Source organism: Somniosus microcephalus, chromosome 14, assembly GCF_052327205.1.
Source record: "Somniosus microcephalus isolate GS21.2 chromosome 14, FLI_Smic_1.0, whole genome shotgun sequence".
Lineage (NCBI taxonomy): Eukaryota > Metazoa > Chordata > Chondrichthyes > Squaliformes > Somniosidae > Somniosus > Somniosus microcephalus.
In genome coordinates, this window is record NC_141000.1 from 34,149,914 (window position 1) to 34,167,685 (window position 17,772).

The 17,772-nt window shown below is 47.3% G+C and overlaps 1 protein-coding gene across 1 annotated transcript in view; it reads right to left on the bottom strand.

The window, feature by feature from the left end:
• lrrc63 (leucine rich repeat containing 63) overlaps window positions 1-17,772 on the bottom strand; it is a 168,462-nt gene that overhangs the window by 99,975 nt on the left and 50,715 nt on the right. The gene's annotated exons all lie outside the window — the stretch shown is intronic.

Sequence of the window (17,772 nt, forward strand, 5' to 3'; positions counted from 1 at the left end):
AACCTCCCCGTGAGAATATTGGTCCCGGCTCTGTTGAGGTGTAACCCATCCGACTTGTACTGGTCCCACTTTCCCCAGAAATGGTCCCAATGCCTCAGGAATCTAAAGCCCTCCCTCATGCACCATCACTCCAGCCACGCATTCATCTGTTTTATCCTCCTATTCCTGTACTCACTAACATGTGGCACCGGGAGTAATCCGGAGATTACTATCTTTGAGGTCCTGCTTTTTAATCTCTCTCCTAGCTCCCTAAACTCTGCCTGCAGGACCTCATTCCTCTTTCTGCCTATGTCGTTGGTACCGATATGGACAACGACCTCTGGCTGTTTACCCTCCCGCCTCAGAGTGTCCTGCAGCTGCTCAGTGACATCCTTGACCTCCACTAAATGCTTGCCCACAATTGGTTTAGATAAAAAGATGAATTGTTGTGATTCATCTTTTAAGATGGTATTGCGATCTATTTGTATTGAACTCCTTTGACAGCAATAGGCTTTATGACTTACAGAGCAACTTCGGGTGTAAGGTCTTTCAGGGGCAAAATTTATGTGCATGATTTACAAATGACAACTTTGCCTCTAAAAATTGTCAGTGCCTGGAAGAAATCTGTAGTTTCTGAATATTTCTACAGGATTTAAGTCAAATGGTGATGAAAGTAGGGCTTTATCGTCATTATCCACTATAGCTACTAAAAGGACTTTAGTTAAGATGAACGGTGCTTCAAGCTGCAGCAGTATAAAAGATATTCCAGATTTTTTTTTATTTGTTCCTGGGATTTGGGTGTCGCTGGCACGGCCAGCATTTATTGCCCATCCCTAGTTGCCCTTGAGAAGGTGGTGGTGAGCTGCCTTCTTGAACCGCTGCAGTCCATGTGGTGAAGGTACTCCCACAGTGCTTATAGGGAGGGAGCTCCAGGATTTTGACCCAGCAACAATGAAGGAACAGCGATACATTTCTAAGTCAGGATGGTGCATAACTTGGAGGGGAACTTGGAGGTGGTGGCATTCCCATGCGCTTTCTCCCTTGTCCTTCTAGGTGGTACAGGTCACAGGTTTGGGAGGTGCTGTCGAAAAAGCCTTGGCAAGTTGCTGCTCTGCATCTTGTAGATGGTACACACGGCAGCCACGGTGCACCGGTGGTGGAGGGAGTGATTGTTTAAGGTGGTTATACAAGAGTATATATACAAGAGTATATATAAACAAGGCGAAAATATATTTATAAACTCAGGGATATACCTGTTTATACACTGTATGAATGGAACCGCGTTTATGTGTTCAACCATAAATGTATTTTGATGCTTTGGCAACATAAGATGTACCTTATCATGCCAATAAAGCGATTTGTATTGTATTGTATTGTATTGGTGGATAGGGTGCCAATCAAACGGGCTGCTTTGTCCTGGATGGTGTCGAGCTTCTTGAGTGTTGTTGGAGCTGCACACATCCAGGCAAGTGGAGAATATTCCATCACACTCCTGACTTGTGCCTTGTAGATGGTGGAAAGGATTTGGGGAGTCAGAAGGTAAGACACTCGCCACAGAATACCCAGCCTTTGAGCTGCTGTTATAGCCACAGTATTTATGTGGCTGGTCCAGTTAAGTTTCTGGTCAATGGTGACCCCCAGGATGTTGATGGTGGGGGATTCGGCAATGGTAATGCCGTTGAATGTCAAAGGGCCATAGTTAGACTTTCTCTCGTTGGAGATAGTCATTGCCTGGCACTTGTGTGGCGCGAATGTTACTTGCCACTTATCAGCCCAAGCCCGGATGTTGTCCAGGTTTTGCTGCATGCTGGCATGGACTGCTTCATTATCTGAGGAGTTGCAAATGGAACTGAACACTGTGCAATCATCACCGAACATCCCCATTTCTGACCTTATGATGGAGGGAAGGTCATTGATGAAGCAGCTGAAGATGGTTGGGCATAGGACACTGCCCTGAGGAACTCCTGCAGCGATGTCCTGGAGCTGTGCTGATCGGCCTCCAACAACCACCACAACCATCTTCCTTTGTGCTAGGTATGACTCCAGCTAGTGGATAGTTTTCCCTGTTTCCCATTGACTTCAACTTTACTAGGGCTCCTTGATACCACATTCAGTCAAATGCTGCCTTGATGTAAAGGGCAGTTGCCTAACCCTAACCCTAACCTCACCTCTGGAATTCAGCTCTTTTGCCCATGTTTGGACCAAGGCTGTAATGAGGTTTGGTGCCGAGTGGTCCTCACGGAACCGAAAGTGAGCATCGGTGAGCAGGTTATTAATAAGTGTCACTTGATAGCACAGTCAACGACACCTTCCATCACTTTGCTGATGATTGAGAGTAGACTGATGGGGTGGTAGTTGGCCAGATTGGATTTGTCCTGCTTTTTGTGAACAGGACATACCAGGGCAGTTTTCCACATTGATGGATAGATGCCAGTGTTGTAGCTGTACTGGAACAGCTTGGCTAGAGGTGCAGCTAGTTCTGGAGCACAAGTCTTCAGCACGACAGCTGGAATGTTGTCGGGGCCCATAGCCTTTGCTGTATCCAGTGCGCTCAGCCGTTTCTTGATATCAAGTGGACTGAACTGAAGACTGAAGTGGCTGAAGACTTACTTCTGTGATGGTGGGGACCTCAGGAGGAGGCTGAGATGGATCATCCACTCGGCACTTCTGGCTGAAGGTAGTTGCAAACGCTTCAGCCTTGTCTTTTGCACTCGCATGGTGGGCAGCTCCATCATTGAGGATTGGGTGTTCATGGAGCCTCCTCCTCCCGTTAGTTGTTTAATGGTCCACCACCATTCATGACTGGATGTGGCAGGACTGCAGAGCTTTGATCTAATCCATTGGTTGTGGAATCACTTAGCTCTGTCTATAGCACGCTGCTTCTGCTGTTTAGCATGCGTGCAGTCCTTTGATGCAGCATCGCCAGGATGGCACCGCATTTTTAGGTACACCTGGTGCTGTTCCTGGCATGCTCTTCTATACTCCTTATTGAACCAGGGTTGGTCCCCTGCCTTGATGGTACTGGTAGAGTGAGGGATATGCCGGATTGTGATGGAATACTAATCTGCTGCTGCTGAAGGCCCACAGCGCCTCATGGATGCCCAGTTTTGAGCTGCTAGATCTGTTCTGAATCTATCCCATTTAGCACGGTGGAGGGTGTCCTCAGTGTGAAGATGGGGCTTCGTCTCCACAAGGACTGTGTGGTGGTCACTGCTACCAATACTGTCATGGACAGATGCATCTGCGATAGGTAGATTGGTGAGGACAAGGTCAAGTAGGTTTTTCCCTCCTGTTTCCTCTCACCACCTGCCGCAGGTGTTCAACATGGTGGAGTACTGATTCATCAGCTGAGGGAGGGCGGTAGGTGGTAATCAGCAGAAGGTTTCCTTGCCCAGGCTTGATCTGAAGCCATGAGATTCATGGGGTCCAGAGTGAATGTTGAGAACTCTGACTGTATACCACTGTGTCGCCTCCTCTGGTGGGTTTGTCCTGCCGATGGGACAGGACATACCCAAGGATGGTGATGGAGGAGTCTGGGACATTGGCTGAAAGGTATGATTCCGTGAGTATGGCTGTTGCTTGACTAGTCTGTGGGACAGCTCTCCCACTTTTGGCACAAGTCCCCAGATGTTAGTGAGGAGGACTTTGCAGGGTTGACTGGGCTGGGTGTGCCTTTGTCGTGTCCAAAGCTGGTGCTGAGTTTGATGCTGGGTGGTCCATCCGGTTTTATTCTTATTATTGTTTTCTGTAGCGGTTTGGTACAACTGCATAGCTTGCTAGGCCATTTCAGTGGGCAGTTAAGAGTAGCTAAAGTAAATGCTGGTCCCTTAGAGGATGAGACTGGGGAATTAATAATGGGAAATAGAGAAACGGCAGAGACTCTAAGCAATTATTTGGATCAGTCTTCATGGTAGAAGACACTAAAAACATCCCAATAATAATAGATAATCAAGGGGCTATGGGGAGGGAGGAACTTATCACTAGAGAAAAAGTGCTAGGCAAACTAATGGGGCTAAAGGCCGACAAGTCCCCTGGACTTGATGGCCTGCATCCTAGGGTCTTAAAAGAAGTGGCTACAGAGATAGTGGATGCATTGGTTGTAGTCTACCAAAATTCCCTGGATTCTGGAGAGGGCCCAGCAGATTGGAAAACCGCAAATGTAACACCACTATTCAAGAAAGGAGGGAGACAGAAAGCAGGAAACTATAGGCCAGTTAGCCTAACATCTGTGATTGGGAAAATGCTGGAATCCATTATTAAGGAGGTAATAGCAGGACATTTGGAAAATCATAAGACAATCACGCAGAGTCAACATGGTTTTATGAAAGGGAAATCATGTTTGACAAATTTGCTAGAGTTCTTTGAGGATGTAACAAACAGGGTGGATAAAGGGGAATCAGTAGATGTAGTGTATTTGGATTTCCAGAAGGCATTCGATAAGGTGCCACATAAAAGGTTACTGCACAAGATAAGAGCGTATGGGGTTGGGGTAATATATTGGCATGGATAGGGGATTGGCTAACTAACAGAAAACAGAGAGTCGGGATAAATGGGTCATTTTCTGGTTGGCAATCATTAGCTAGTGGGGTGCCACAGGGATCAGTACTGGGGCCTCAACTATTTACAATCTATATTAATGACTTGGATGAAGGGACCGAGTGTACTGTAGCCATATTTGCTGATGATACAAAGATAGATGGGTTAGCAAGTTGTGAGGAGGACACAAAGAGTCTGCAAAGGGATATAGATAGGTTAAGTGAGTGGGAAAAAATTTGGCAGATGGAGTATAAAGTGGGAAAATGTGAGGTTATCCACTTTGGAAGGAAGATTGAAAAAGCAAATTATTATTTAAATGGAGACTACAAAATGCTGCGGTACAAAGGGATGTGGGGGTCCCAGTACATGAAACACAAAAAGTTAGCATGCAGGTACAGCAAGTAATTAGGAAGGCTAATGGAATGTTGACCTTTATTGCAAGGGGTATGGAGTATAAAAGTAGGGAAGTTTTGATGCAACTTTACAGGGCGCTGGTGAGACCGCACCTGGAGTACTGCGTACAGTTGTCGTCTCCATATTTAAGGAAGGATATACTTGCATTGGAGGCGGTACAGAGAAGGTTCACTAGGTTGATTCCTGGGATGAAGAGGTTGATGTATGACAAAAGGTTGAGCAGGTTGGGCCTATACTCATTGGAGTTTAGAAGAATGAAAGGTGATCTTATTGAAACATATAAGATTCTGAGGGGGATTGACAGGGTGGATGCTGAGAGGATGTTTCCCCTAGTGGGGGTATCTAGAACTAGGGGGCACAGTTTTGGAATAAGGGGTCGCCCATTTAAGACGGAGATGAGGAGGAATTTCTTCTCTCAGAGGGTCGTGAATCTTTGGAATTCTCTACTCCGGAGAGCTTTGGAGGCGGAGTCATTGAATATATTCAAGGCAGAGATTGACAGACATTTGAATTACAAGGGAGTCAAGGGTTATGGGGAGAGAGCGGGAAAGTGGTGTTGAGGCCAAGATTGGATCAGCCATGATCTATTGAATGGCGGAGCAGGCTCAAGGGGCCGATTGGCCTACTCCTGCTTCTTATGTTCTTATAACCACATTGCTGTGGGTCTGGCGTCACGTATAGGCCAGACCAGGTAAGGATGCCAGATTTCCTTTCCTAAAGGACATTAGTGAACCAGATGGGTTTTTACGACAATCTGGTAGTTTCATCATCACTGATACTAGATTTTTATTCCAGATTTATTTAATTAACTGAATTTAAATTCCCTACAGCAAAAGGTGAAAGTTTAATTCCAGTTCCTTGCAGGTTATCAGATCTCCATCTCCTTGGAGAGGGTGCAGAGGAAATTTGCTAGAATGGCACCAGGGATGTGGAGAATCTGAGATTGTTCTCCTTAGAGCAGAAAAAGTTAACCGGAGATTTAATAGAGGTGTTCAAAATTATGAAGGGCTCTGATAGAGTAGATAGGGAGAAACTGTCTCCACTGATAGGAGGGTTGATAACCAGAGGACATAGATTTAAGATAATTGGCAAAAGAACTAAGGGGTAGTTGAGGAGAAATGTTTTTATGCAGCGAATTATTATGATCCGGAATGCACTATCTTGAAAGAGTGGTGGAAGCAGATTCAATAATAGCTTTCAAAAGGGAATTGATATATACTTGAAAGGGAAAAAAAATGCAAGGGAAAGAACAGGGGAGTGGGACTAATTGGGTAGCTCTTTGAAAGAGTCGGCACAGGCAAGATGGGCCGAATGGCCTCCTTCTGTGCTGTATGATGCTGTGATACTATGAACGAAAGAACAATCTGCAAATCAAGAGCTGACTGCCATATTTAGCAAAATGTAAATGAAGTGGTGACGTGCACGCCGATTTAAAGTCACCTCAGTGAACTTGGACCTTAGCACTGAGTTCAGCGCTGGGTCCTAAGCTCGCCATGAAAACCCAGTGTTCAGCAGATGACAGACGCTTTCAGCACTTCTTAAGGGACACACACAACCACCTGATGCTGCACAGGACTGAGGGCATCAGCACCCGAGCACACTGCTGCCTGGGAGGCCAGGGATGGCCTCATCATGGCCAGATTTACTTAACTTTATGCAGTACACCATATGGCTGCCACATGCTGTGTCAGGTTGGCACCACCCGACCATAAACCATCATTTAAGCTTTTGGACTGGATTTTTTTGATTTTATTGACGTAGTGGCTTGGTGCAATACTTGTTAAAAGTTTTTTAAGTTTGCAGGGATTGCTGCTGGATGCTTGGAAGGCCTCGGATGGTAAAGGAAGGCCTCTGAGAAGACAGAAAATGCTGGAAATACTCTGCATGTCACACAGCATCCGTGGAGAGAGAAACAGAGTTCATGGCGGAGTTTTCTGGGATCCATACAGGCGCGATCAGAACGGGGTCGGGTGGGAATTTGAAAAAAGCCGGAGTGGGTCGGGAACTGGCCATCATCCTGCCCCCATGCGCCTTTCCCTTGGGCACGTTTGCCAGTGCAGCGGTGACCTGACTGGCAGAGGCAGGCGACCTAATTGAAATCATTATAAACTTGTTGTCAGACACTTGAGTCTTTTTCCCCCTACATTTCAAATTTCCCTGCATGGCCACGGGATTCACACAGCTCGGGAACCACGTCTGTCAACCTGAGGCGGGAGTTGAGTGGCCATTGCTCCAGCTGATTACTTGACAGCATCAAATGTACTATAAAAGCTCCACCCTCACAGCTGATCACTTTCGTCAGGCAGAAGCTGTTGCTGACTACATTGCCAGCACAGATTTAACTTTCTGCAGGCTGCAAGTGTTTCCAGTAAATTCTCCATCCAGTGTCACCTCATTGGAAGAACCTTTCTCACCACTGACAGATTGCTTCTGTCAACTCTACTTGACCTGCCATCTATTCCATTAGCATGGGTGCTGTTTATACTGTCTTACCTTGGTCCTCAGAATCTGACCACAATGAGCCCCAACACCAGCAGCACCAGGCACACCAGCAGCACCAACAACACCACCAACCTTCTCCGCAACCACCTGATGCTGCACAGGACTGAGGGCATCAGCACCCGAGCACACTGCTGCCCGGGAGGCCAGGGATGGCCTCATCATGGCCAGATTTACTTAACTTTACGCAGTACACCCATATGGCTGCCACATGCTGTGCCAGGTTGGCACCACCCGACTATAAACCATCCCCACAATGACCAAGCTGACATAGGAAAACTACTAGGCACTTGGTCTAAGCGTTAAACAAAGCTTTAATCAACTGTTTTACAACATGGAGGTCTAGTTGTGTCTTTCACTAGTTCCTGTTAAAAATGTCCTGCGCAAGCTGGGCCCGTGCCTGAGTATTTATTCTCTCCCTGGACAGCGCCACTCGTAGGCCGCTCAGTATTATTTCATAAGTCTTTCTTTCATGAATGACTGATTCATGTTACAAGCCATTCACCATTGCAGGGGGTACCGTTATGTCTCACTATTCATAGAGTTATAACAGCACAGAAGCAGGCCATTCGGCCCATCGAGTCCGCGCCGGCTCTCTGCAGAGCACTCAAGTCAGTCCCATTCCCCCACTCTATCCCTGTAGCCCTGCAAGTTTATTTCCCTCAAGTGCTTATCCAGTCTTCCCTTGAAAACATTGAGTGTGTCCACTTCCACCACTTCAGTTGGCAGCGAGTTCCAGGTCATCACCACTCGCTGCGTAAAAAGCTTTTCCTCACATCCCCCCTGTACCTCTTGTCCAAAACCTTAAATCTGTTTCCCCTAGTCCTTGTACCATCAACTAGTGGGAACAGTCTTCCAAGCTCCCTAAACTCTGCCTGCAGGACCTCATCCCTCTTTCTGCCTATGTCATTGGTACCAATATGGACAACAACCTCTGGCTGTTCACCGTCCTCCCTCAGAGTGTCCTGCAGCCACTCAGTGATATCCTTGACCCTGACACCAGGGAGGCAACATACCACCTGGAGTCACATCTGCGGCCGCAGAAATGCCTGTCTGCTCCCCTAACTATCGAATCCCCTACCACTATTGCTCTTCCACTCTTTTTCCTCCCCCCCCCTGTGCAGCTGAGCCACCAGTGGGGCCTTGGACTTGTCTCTGGCTGCACTTCCCAGTGGACCCATCGCCCCCACCAGTACTCAGACCGGAAAGTGGTGAAAATAAAGATTTTTATGGTTGAGATCACATTAACGGAAACTTGACATTAACATTGAATAAAACACCCAAGTGACTACCCTTGTGAACCACAGCAGCAGCAGCGGTGGCAGTGCGGACCTGGGAGGAGTGGCGAGGTGGCAGTGGCGGTATAAAGTGAGCCCGAGGCGTAGGTAGGCCTCACAGCAACAGCAGCAATGGCGGCAGTGCGGACCTGGGAGGAGCGGCGAGGCGGCAGCGGCAGTATAAAGTGAGCCAGAGGCGCAGGTAGGCCCCACAGCAGCAGCAGTGCGGACCTGGGAGGAGCGGCGAGGCGGCAGCAGCGGTATAAAGTGAGCCCGAGGCGCAGGTAGGCCCCACAGCAGCAGCAGCGGCGGCAGTGCGGACCTGGGAGGAGCGGCGAGGCGGCAGCGGCGGTACCAACTCAGCACCGGCAGAATTTTCAAAGAGTGACGTCAGAAGTCAAAAGTGACGTCGGCACAAGGGGAGGGAGCTGATTGGTGAGTATCTGGTAAGTGTTTATACTTAGCTTTCTTAAAGTTTTAAGTTTATTCCAGCTAGGTTAGTAAATAGTCTGTTAATCAGAGGTATGGCATGGCAGCTCACACCCGTGGAATGCATATCCTGTGCCATGTGGGAAGTCCTGGACACCTCCTGTTGTCTGGACGGCCATATGTGCGAGAAGTGTTGCCAGCTACAGCAGCTCGAGCACCGGGTTACGGAGCTTGAGCGGTGGCTGCAGTCACTGCTGTGCATCAGCGAGGCTGAGAGCTACGTGGATAGCACGTTTCAGGAGGTGGTCACCCCACTGCTTAAGAGTGTGCAGGCAGAGAGGGAATGGGTGACCGCCAGGCAGGTAGCGCAGGAGTCCCCTGAACCATCTTGCTCACCAACCAGTATTCGGTGCTGAGTACTGGTGAGGGAGATGGTTCCTCTGGGGAGTGCAGTTAGAGCCAAGTCCACAGCACCATGAAACAGGGTGGGGGGGGGGGTAGGGGGTGGGGGGGAGAGGAGAGGGAGAGCAATAGTGATAGGGGATTCAATAGTTAGGGGAGCAGACAGGCGTTTCTGCGGCCGCAGATGTGACTCCAGGATGGTATGTTGCCTCCCTGGTTCCAGGGTCAAGGATGTCACTGAACGGCTGCAGGGCATTCTGAGGGGGAGGGTGAACAGCCAGAGGTTGTGGTCCATATCGGTACCAACGACATAGGTAGAAAGAGGGATGAGGTCCTGCAGGCAGAGTTTAGGGAGCTAGGAAAGTGGTTAAAAAGCAGGACCTCAAAAGGTAGTAATCTCCAGATTACTACCAGTGCCACGTGCTAGTGAGTACAGAAATAGGAAGATAGAGCAGATGAATGCGTGGCTGGAGAGCTGGTGTAGGAGGGAGGGCTTTAGATTTTGCTAAGCTCAGAGGGGATTTAGCCATAGTGGACTGGAAACAGCTACTTGAAGATAAGTCAGTGTCAGAGCAGTGGGAGGCATTCAAGGAGGAGAAAAAGGTGGGACTAACAAATCTAGAGCCCCCTGGATGTCTAGGGACATACAGGGTAGGATAAAGAAAAAAAGGGAGCCGTATGACAGATACTGAGGGCTAAATACGCCAGAATCTTTAGAGGAGTACAGAAAGTGCAGGGGTGTAATTAAAAAGGATATTAGGAAAGCAAAGAGAGAGCATGAAAAATTCTTGGCAAGTAAAATCAAGGATAACCCAAAGATGTTTCATAAATATATTAAGAGTAAGAGGATAACTAAAGAAAGGGTAGGGCCTATTAGAGATCATGAGGGTAATCTGTGTGTGGAGGCAGGAGACGTCGGTAGGGTCCTTAATGAATACTTTGCGTCTGTTTTCACAAAGAAGAGGGACGAAGCAGACATTGCTATCAGGGAAGAGGAGTGTGAAATATTAGATGAAATAAACATCGTGAGAGAGGAAGTATTAAGGGGTTTAGCAGCTTTAAAAGTGGATAAATCCCCAGGCCTGGATGAAATGTATCCCAGGCTATTAAGCAAAGCAAAAGAGGAAATAGCAGAGGCCCTGACCATCATTTTCCAATCCTCTCTCTGGCTTCAGGTGTGGTGCAGGAGGACTGGAGGACTGCTAACGTGGTACCCTTGTTTAAAAAGGGAGAAAAGGATAGACCGAGTAATTACAGGCCAGTCAGCCTAACCTCGGTGGTGGGAAAATTATTGGAAATAAATCTGAAGGACAGGATAAATCTTCATTTAGAAAGACACAGATTAATCAAGGCTAGTCAGCACAGATTTATTAAGGTAAGGTCATGTCTGACAAACTTGATTGAATTTTTTGAGGAGGTAACAAGGAAGGTAGATGAGGGTAGTGCATTTGATGTAGTGTATATGAACTTTAGCAAGGCCTTTGATAAGGTTCCACATGGCAAACTGGTCACGAAGTTAAAAGCCCATGGGATCCAGGGCAAAGTGTCAAGTTGGATTCAGAACTGGCTCGGAGGCAGGAAACAGAGGGTAATTGTTGATGGGTGTTTTTGTGACTGGAAGGCTGTTTCCAGTGGGGTCTCACAGGGCTCAGTACTAGGTTCCTTGCTTTTTGTGGTCTATATCAATGATCTAGACTTGAATATAGGGGGTATGATTAAGAAGTTTGCAGATGATACTAAAATCGGCTGTGTGGTTGATACTGAAGAAGGTAGCTGTAGACTGCAGAAAGATATCAATAAATTGGTCAGGTGGGCAGAACAGTGGCAAATGGAATTCAATCTGGAGAAGTGTGAGGTAATGCATTTGGGGAGGGCTAACAAGGAAAGGGAATACACATTAAATGGTAGGACACTGAGTAGTGTAGAGGAACAGAGACCTTGGAGTGCATGTCCACAGATCCTGAAGGTAGCAGGCCAGGTAGATAAGGTGGTTAAGAAGGCATGCGGAATGCTTGCCTTTATTAGCCGTGGCATAGAATGCAAGAGCAGGGGGGTTATGCTTCAACTGTATAAAACACTAGTTAGGCCTCAGCTAGAGTACTGCGTGCAGTTCTGGTCACCATATTACAGGAAAGATGTGATTGCACTAGAGAGGGTACAGAGGAGATTTACAAGGATGTTGCCGGGAGTAGAGAATCTTAGCTATGAGGAAAGACTGGATAGGCTGGGTTTGTTTTCGTTGAAACAGAGGAGGCTGAGGGGAGAACTTATTGAGGTGTATAAAATTATGAGGGGCCTAGATAAAGTGGATAGAAAGGACCTATTTCCCTTAGCAGAGGAGTCAAAAACCAGGGGGCACAGGTTTAAAGTAATTGGTGGAAGGTTTAGAGGGGATTTGAGGGGAAATTTCTTCACCCAGAGAGTTATGGGGGTCTGGAACTCACTGCCTGAAAGGGTGGCAGAGGCAGAAACCCTAACCACATTTAAAAAGTACTTGGATATGCACTTGGGATGTTGTAACCTGCAGGGCTATGGACCAAGAGCTGGGAAGTGGGATTAGGTGGATAGCTCTTTGTTGGCCGGCGTGGACACAATGGGCCGAAATGGCCTCCTTCCGTGCTGTAACTTTCTATGATTCTATTATTCTATGTGTCATCTTTCTCTTACACGTGCTTCTACAAGGTGCTATCCCTGTGGCTTCAGCAAAGGTAGAGGCAGCCTGCTCACTTCCCTGCTGCGACTGCTTAGACACTTTTGGCGGACGCCCTCTGGGTTTTGGAGCCTCTGATGACCCCGCCAAAGTCTGCTCCTCGTGCGACTGTGCAGGGGCAGACTTGGCCAGCGCTGTCCAAGGAGGCATCTGGGGCTCTGACTGAGGGGGTGGCAACAGGGGAGAAGTGCTTTGAGAGGAGCCCACACTTCCATGTCCACTCTCACCATCATCCCTCTCATGGGCCAGCCACACTTCCCTGCTAGCAAGGAGCTGGAGAGCACCTTGCTGCACATCAGTCGGGCCATGAGGACCCATGTCTACACTGAGATCCCTCCTAGAGAGGTCTATGAGCCTCTGCCATCTATTCTCCATGGATAGCATGTGCTCATGTGAGTGGCTTATCAGCTGTTCCATACAGGTGGCCATGATTTCCATGGAAGAGCCTACAGTCGCCATCGCCCGTGACACGGTGGTACCCATGTTGGAGATGGACTCCTCCATTCTCTGAACATTTGCAGACATCGCAGTTGCAAAACCTGTCACAGCCTCCGGCACTTCTTGCTGCACCTCCAGGATCGCCCTCTTTCTGGATGGCCCCCAAGGTTCAGCGTCTGCATGCAGCTGAGCAGAGCTGGGAGTGTCCTGCGCCCTCCAGCGAGGAGTCTCCACCATCTGCTCTTGCTCACTTGTGAGTTGTGAGACACTAGGTGACAACCCTATTCTGTCTTGCGTGGGACCCACCAAGGCGTGTGTATCTGTGCTGGTGCTGGGTGCGCTTATGTCTGGTGACGCTGTGCCCTCAGAGGCTGGAGGCTCCTCTGAGGAGTCATCTTCCTCTTCCTGGAGAGTGGGGGGGGGGGCGGCTCTTGATAGACCTGTGGGAGAGTAAAGAGATGAGTTAGATATGTCATATGAAGAATGGGTACAGATACCATTATGCACATGATGACCATTCAGTGGTTGATGACATCAGTCCCCATATGAGTGACTGATTTATGCCATGCAGCTGTTTGATATGTAATTCTGTCACCAGGTTGCTGAGATGCCCCCTCTAGCCATCTCTCACCTCGAGCTGCTCGGTGAATCCTGATACTTCTAACTCAACTAAGGTTGAGTGAGACTGATGGAATGAGTGTAATGAATGGATGGGTTAGATCTTTAGAGGGAGACTACAATGGAGTGGGGTGGCAATGCTAAATGGCCACCTTGTGTGTTGTTAGTTGGTATGATTGAGTTAGGATGAGGGGGAGTGTGAGGGGTGGCTAGTAAAATGAGGATGTGGTAATGTAGATAGGGAGAGAGGGATGGGTGGACATGCAAGGTATGTTGGTGTGAGTAATGATGTGCAGAAGGAGGTTTGGGAAGGCAGAGTGATGGGGATGTGATGAGAGGCACAGCAGGATGAAGTTGAGTGTGTCTTTGTACTCACCTTTCCTGATCAAATGAGATCATTGAAATGTTTCCGGCACTGCACCCAGGTCCTCCTGACCACATCCCTGCTGTTGACCTCCTCTGCAATTTGAAGCCAGACTCTTTTTGTCGCCTGGGGAGAGCGCTTCCACCCATCGGAAGGGAAGAGCATCTCCCTGCATGTTCTGACTCCCTCTACAAGCATATGGAGGGTGTCATCGGAGAACCTGGGTGCAGCCCTCTGTCTCTGTGCAGTCATGTTTCCAAGTGTTTGGAACGATCAAAAGCTTCAGTGCAGTGACTGCACACTCCTAGATGAACCTTCAAATGCAATGTGGCCATGGCTCCTTTAAATCTACCAGCTGAAAACGCGTCATGGGTGACATCATCAGACCCACAGCATTTAATTGGGCTGGGTAACGTGCTGGGCGGGCTTAATAGGCCCCATTGATGCAAAGTCATTTTCTGCAGTGGGATGGAAGCAGCAACGGGGTTGCGATCCATCAGACCTATGGCCTGCACCCGACCCACCCAGCTACAGAAAATTCCGGTCTATTCCGGCCATGTCTCCGGTCGAGATGCTGCCTGACCTGCTGAGTATTTTCAGCATTTTATGCTGTCATTTCAGATTTACCGCATCCACTAGCAGAGGGAAGAGGAAGAAACAGATGAAGAGGAAGCAGATGGAAGGATGCAACCCAGGCAGCCCCTTTTTGGCCGTTGTAGAAACATAGATAGAAACATAGAAAAATAGGAGCAGGAGTAGGCCACTAGGCCCCTCGAGCTTGCTCCGCCATTCAATATGATCATGGCTGATCCTCTATCTCAATACCATATTCCCGCTCTCTCCCCATACCCCTTGATGCCTTTTGTGTCTAGAAATCTATCTAGCTCCTTCTTAAATATATTCAGTGACTTGGCCTCCACAGCCTTCTGTGGTAGAGAATTCCACAGGTTTACCACCCTCTGAGTGAAGAAATTTCTCCTCATCTCAGTCCTAAATGTCCTACCCCGTATCCTGAGACTGTGACCCCTCGTTCTAGACCCCCCAGCCATGGGAAACATCCTCCCTACATCCAGTCTGTCTAGCTCTGTCAGAATTTTATACGTTTCAATGAGATCCCCTCTCATTCTTCTAAACTCTAGTGAATACAGGCCTAGTCGACCCAAACTCTCCTCATACGACAGTCCTGCCATCCCAGGAATCAGACTGGTGAACCTTCGCTGCTCTCCCTCTATGGCAAATATATCCTTTCTTAGGTAAGGAGTCCAAAACTGCACACAGTACTCCAGGTGTGGTCTCACCAAGACCCTGTATAACTAAGACATTCTTGCTCCTGTACTCAAATCCTCTTGCAATGAAGGCGAACATACCATTTGCCTTCCTAACTGCTTGCTGCGCCTGCATGTTTGCTTTCAGTGACTGGAATACAAGGACACCCAGGTCCCTCTGTACATCAACATTTCCCAACTATCACCATTTAAATAATACTCTACTTTTCTGTTTTTCCTACCAAAGTGGATAACTTCACATTTATCCACATTATACTGCATCTGCACTCACTCAACTTGTCTAAATCGCCTTGAAGCCTCTTTGCGTCCTCCTCACAACTCACAGTCCCACCAACTTTCGTGTCGTCAGCAAACTTGGAAATATTACATTTGGTTCCCTCATCCAAATCATTGATATATATTGTGAATAGCTGGGGCCCAAGCACTGATCCCTGCGGTACCCCACTAGTCACCGCCTGCCACCCCGAAAAAGACCCATTTATTCCTACTCTCTGTTTCCTGTCTGTTAACCAATTTTCAATCCATGCCAGTATATTACCCCCAATCCCATGTGCTTTAATTTTGCACACTAACCTCTTATGTGGGACTTTATCAAAGGCCTTCTGAAAATCCAAATACACCATATCCACTGATTCTTCCTTATCTATTCTACCAGTTACATCCTCAAAAAACTCCAGTAGGTTTGTCAAACACGATTTCCCTTTCATAAATCCATGTTGACTTTGTCGAATCCCATTGATATTTTCTAAGTGTCCTGTTATCACATCCTTTATAATAGACTCTAGCATTTTCCCTACTACTGATGTTAGGCTAACCGGTCTGTAGTTCCCAGTTTTCCCTCTCTCCTTTTTTAAATAGTGGGGTTACATTTGCCACCCTCCAATCTGCAGGAACTGTTCCATAATCTACAGAATTTTGGAAAATGACAACCAATGCATCCACTATTTCCATGGCTACCTCTTTTAGTGCTCTGGGATGCAGATTATCAGGCCCTGGGGATTTATCGGCTTTCAGTCCCATTAATTTTTCCAGCACTATTTTTTTACTAATACTAATTTCCTTTAATTCCTCCTTCTCACTAGACCCTTGGTTCCCTAGCATTTCTGGAAACTTATTTGTGTCTGCAGTATTTTGCTATTAAGATTATTAATGAACCCCTTCTCATTGCACAGTATCCAATCTAGGATAGCCTGTTCCCTAGTTGGCTCCTCAACGTACTGGTCGAAAAAACCATCTCGTACACACTCCAGGAATTCATCCTCCACAGTATTATTGCTAATTTGGCTTGGCCAGTCTATATGTAGATTAAAGTCACCCATGATTACTGTAGTACCCTTGTTATACGCATCTCTAATTTCCTGTTTGATGCCATCCCCTACATTACCATTAGTGTTTGGAGGCCTATAGACAACTCCCACCAATGTTTTCTGCCCCTTGGTGCTTCTTAGCTTCACCCAGACTGATTCTACATCTTGATTTTCTGAGCCAATATCCTTTCTCACTATTGCTCTGATTTACTAACAACACCACCCCACCTCCTTTTCCTTTTTGCCTGTCCTTCCTAAATATCGAATATCCTTGGATATTCAGCTCCCAGCCTTGGTCACCCTGCAGCCATGTCTCCGTAATCGCAATTATATCATATCCGTTTATATTTATTTGTGCTGTTAATTCGTCTACCTTATTACGAATGCTTCGTGCATTCAGATACAGTGCCTTTAGATTTGTCTTTTTAACATTTTTAAACATCTTAACATTTGTTTGTACTATGGCCCTATTTGTCTTATTACCATTTTTTCTTACCCGGACCCTATTTGTTTGTGCGCTCTGTCCCTTCCTGACACAATCTGGTTATCCTTACCCCAATCACTTTCCTGCACTGCTTCCTTGTCTTTTCTCTTTAGCATTCTAGATTTCTCTTCACCGGGACCCCCCCTTATTTAGTTTAAAGCCCTATCTACCTCTCTAGTTATTCGATTCGCTAGAACTCTGGTCCCAGCATGGTTCAGGTGTAGCCCGTCCCAACGGAACAGCTCTCTTTCCCCAATACTGGTGCCAGTGCCCCACGAATCGAAACCCACTTCTCCCACACCAGCACAATAGCAAAATACTGCGGATGCTGGAAATCCGAAATAACAACAGAAAACACTGGAAAAACTCAGCAGGCCAGGCAACATCCGATGAGAGAGAAACCCCGAGTGACCCCAAGCTTCTGGTCGCCTGTCATTTCAATTCACCACTCCATTCCCACTCAGACCTCACCGTCCTTGGCCTCTTGTATTGTTCCACGGAAGCTCAGCGTAAGCTCGAGGAACAGCACCTCATCTTCCGATTAGGCACTTTACAGCCTTCCGGACTCAATATCGAGTTCAACAATTTCAGATCATAACCTTGGCCCCTATCATATATTTTTTTTAATATATTTTTTATCCACACTTTTGGTTTGTGCCTTTTCCTTTTTTTTCTCTCCCATATGGCAGCTGTCTTTCATTCTGCCAGCGCATTTCACACTTCATCTAGAGCCATCCTTTGTCTCTTTACTTGTCCTATTACCATCTCGTCTCGCCTTGAATATCTCTTAATGTCTCTCCACCTCTCCCAGACCTTCCCTTTTGTTCTGTCATCCCCTCCCCCATTTCCCAGCCCCCAAACTTGCTTCTTAATCTGTTTAATTTCCTCCTTTTTTCTCAGTCCTGACGAAGGGTCTTTGACCTGAAACGTTAACTCTGTTTCTCTCTCCACGGATGTTGCCTGGCCTGCTGAGTTTTTCCAGCGTTTTCTGTTATTCTCCCACACCAATCTTTGAGCCACGCATTCCTC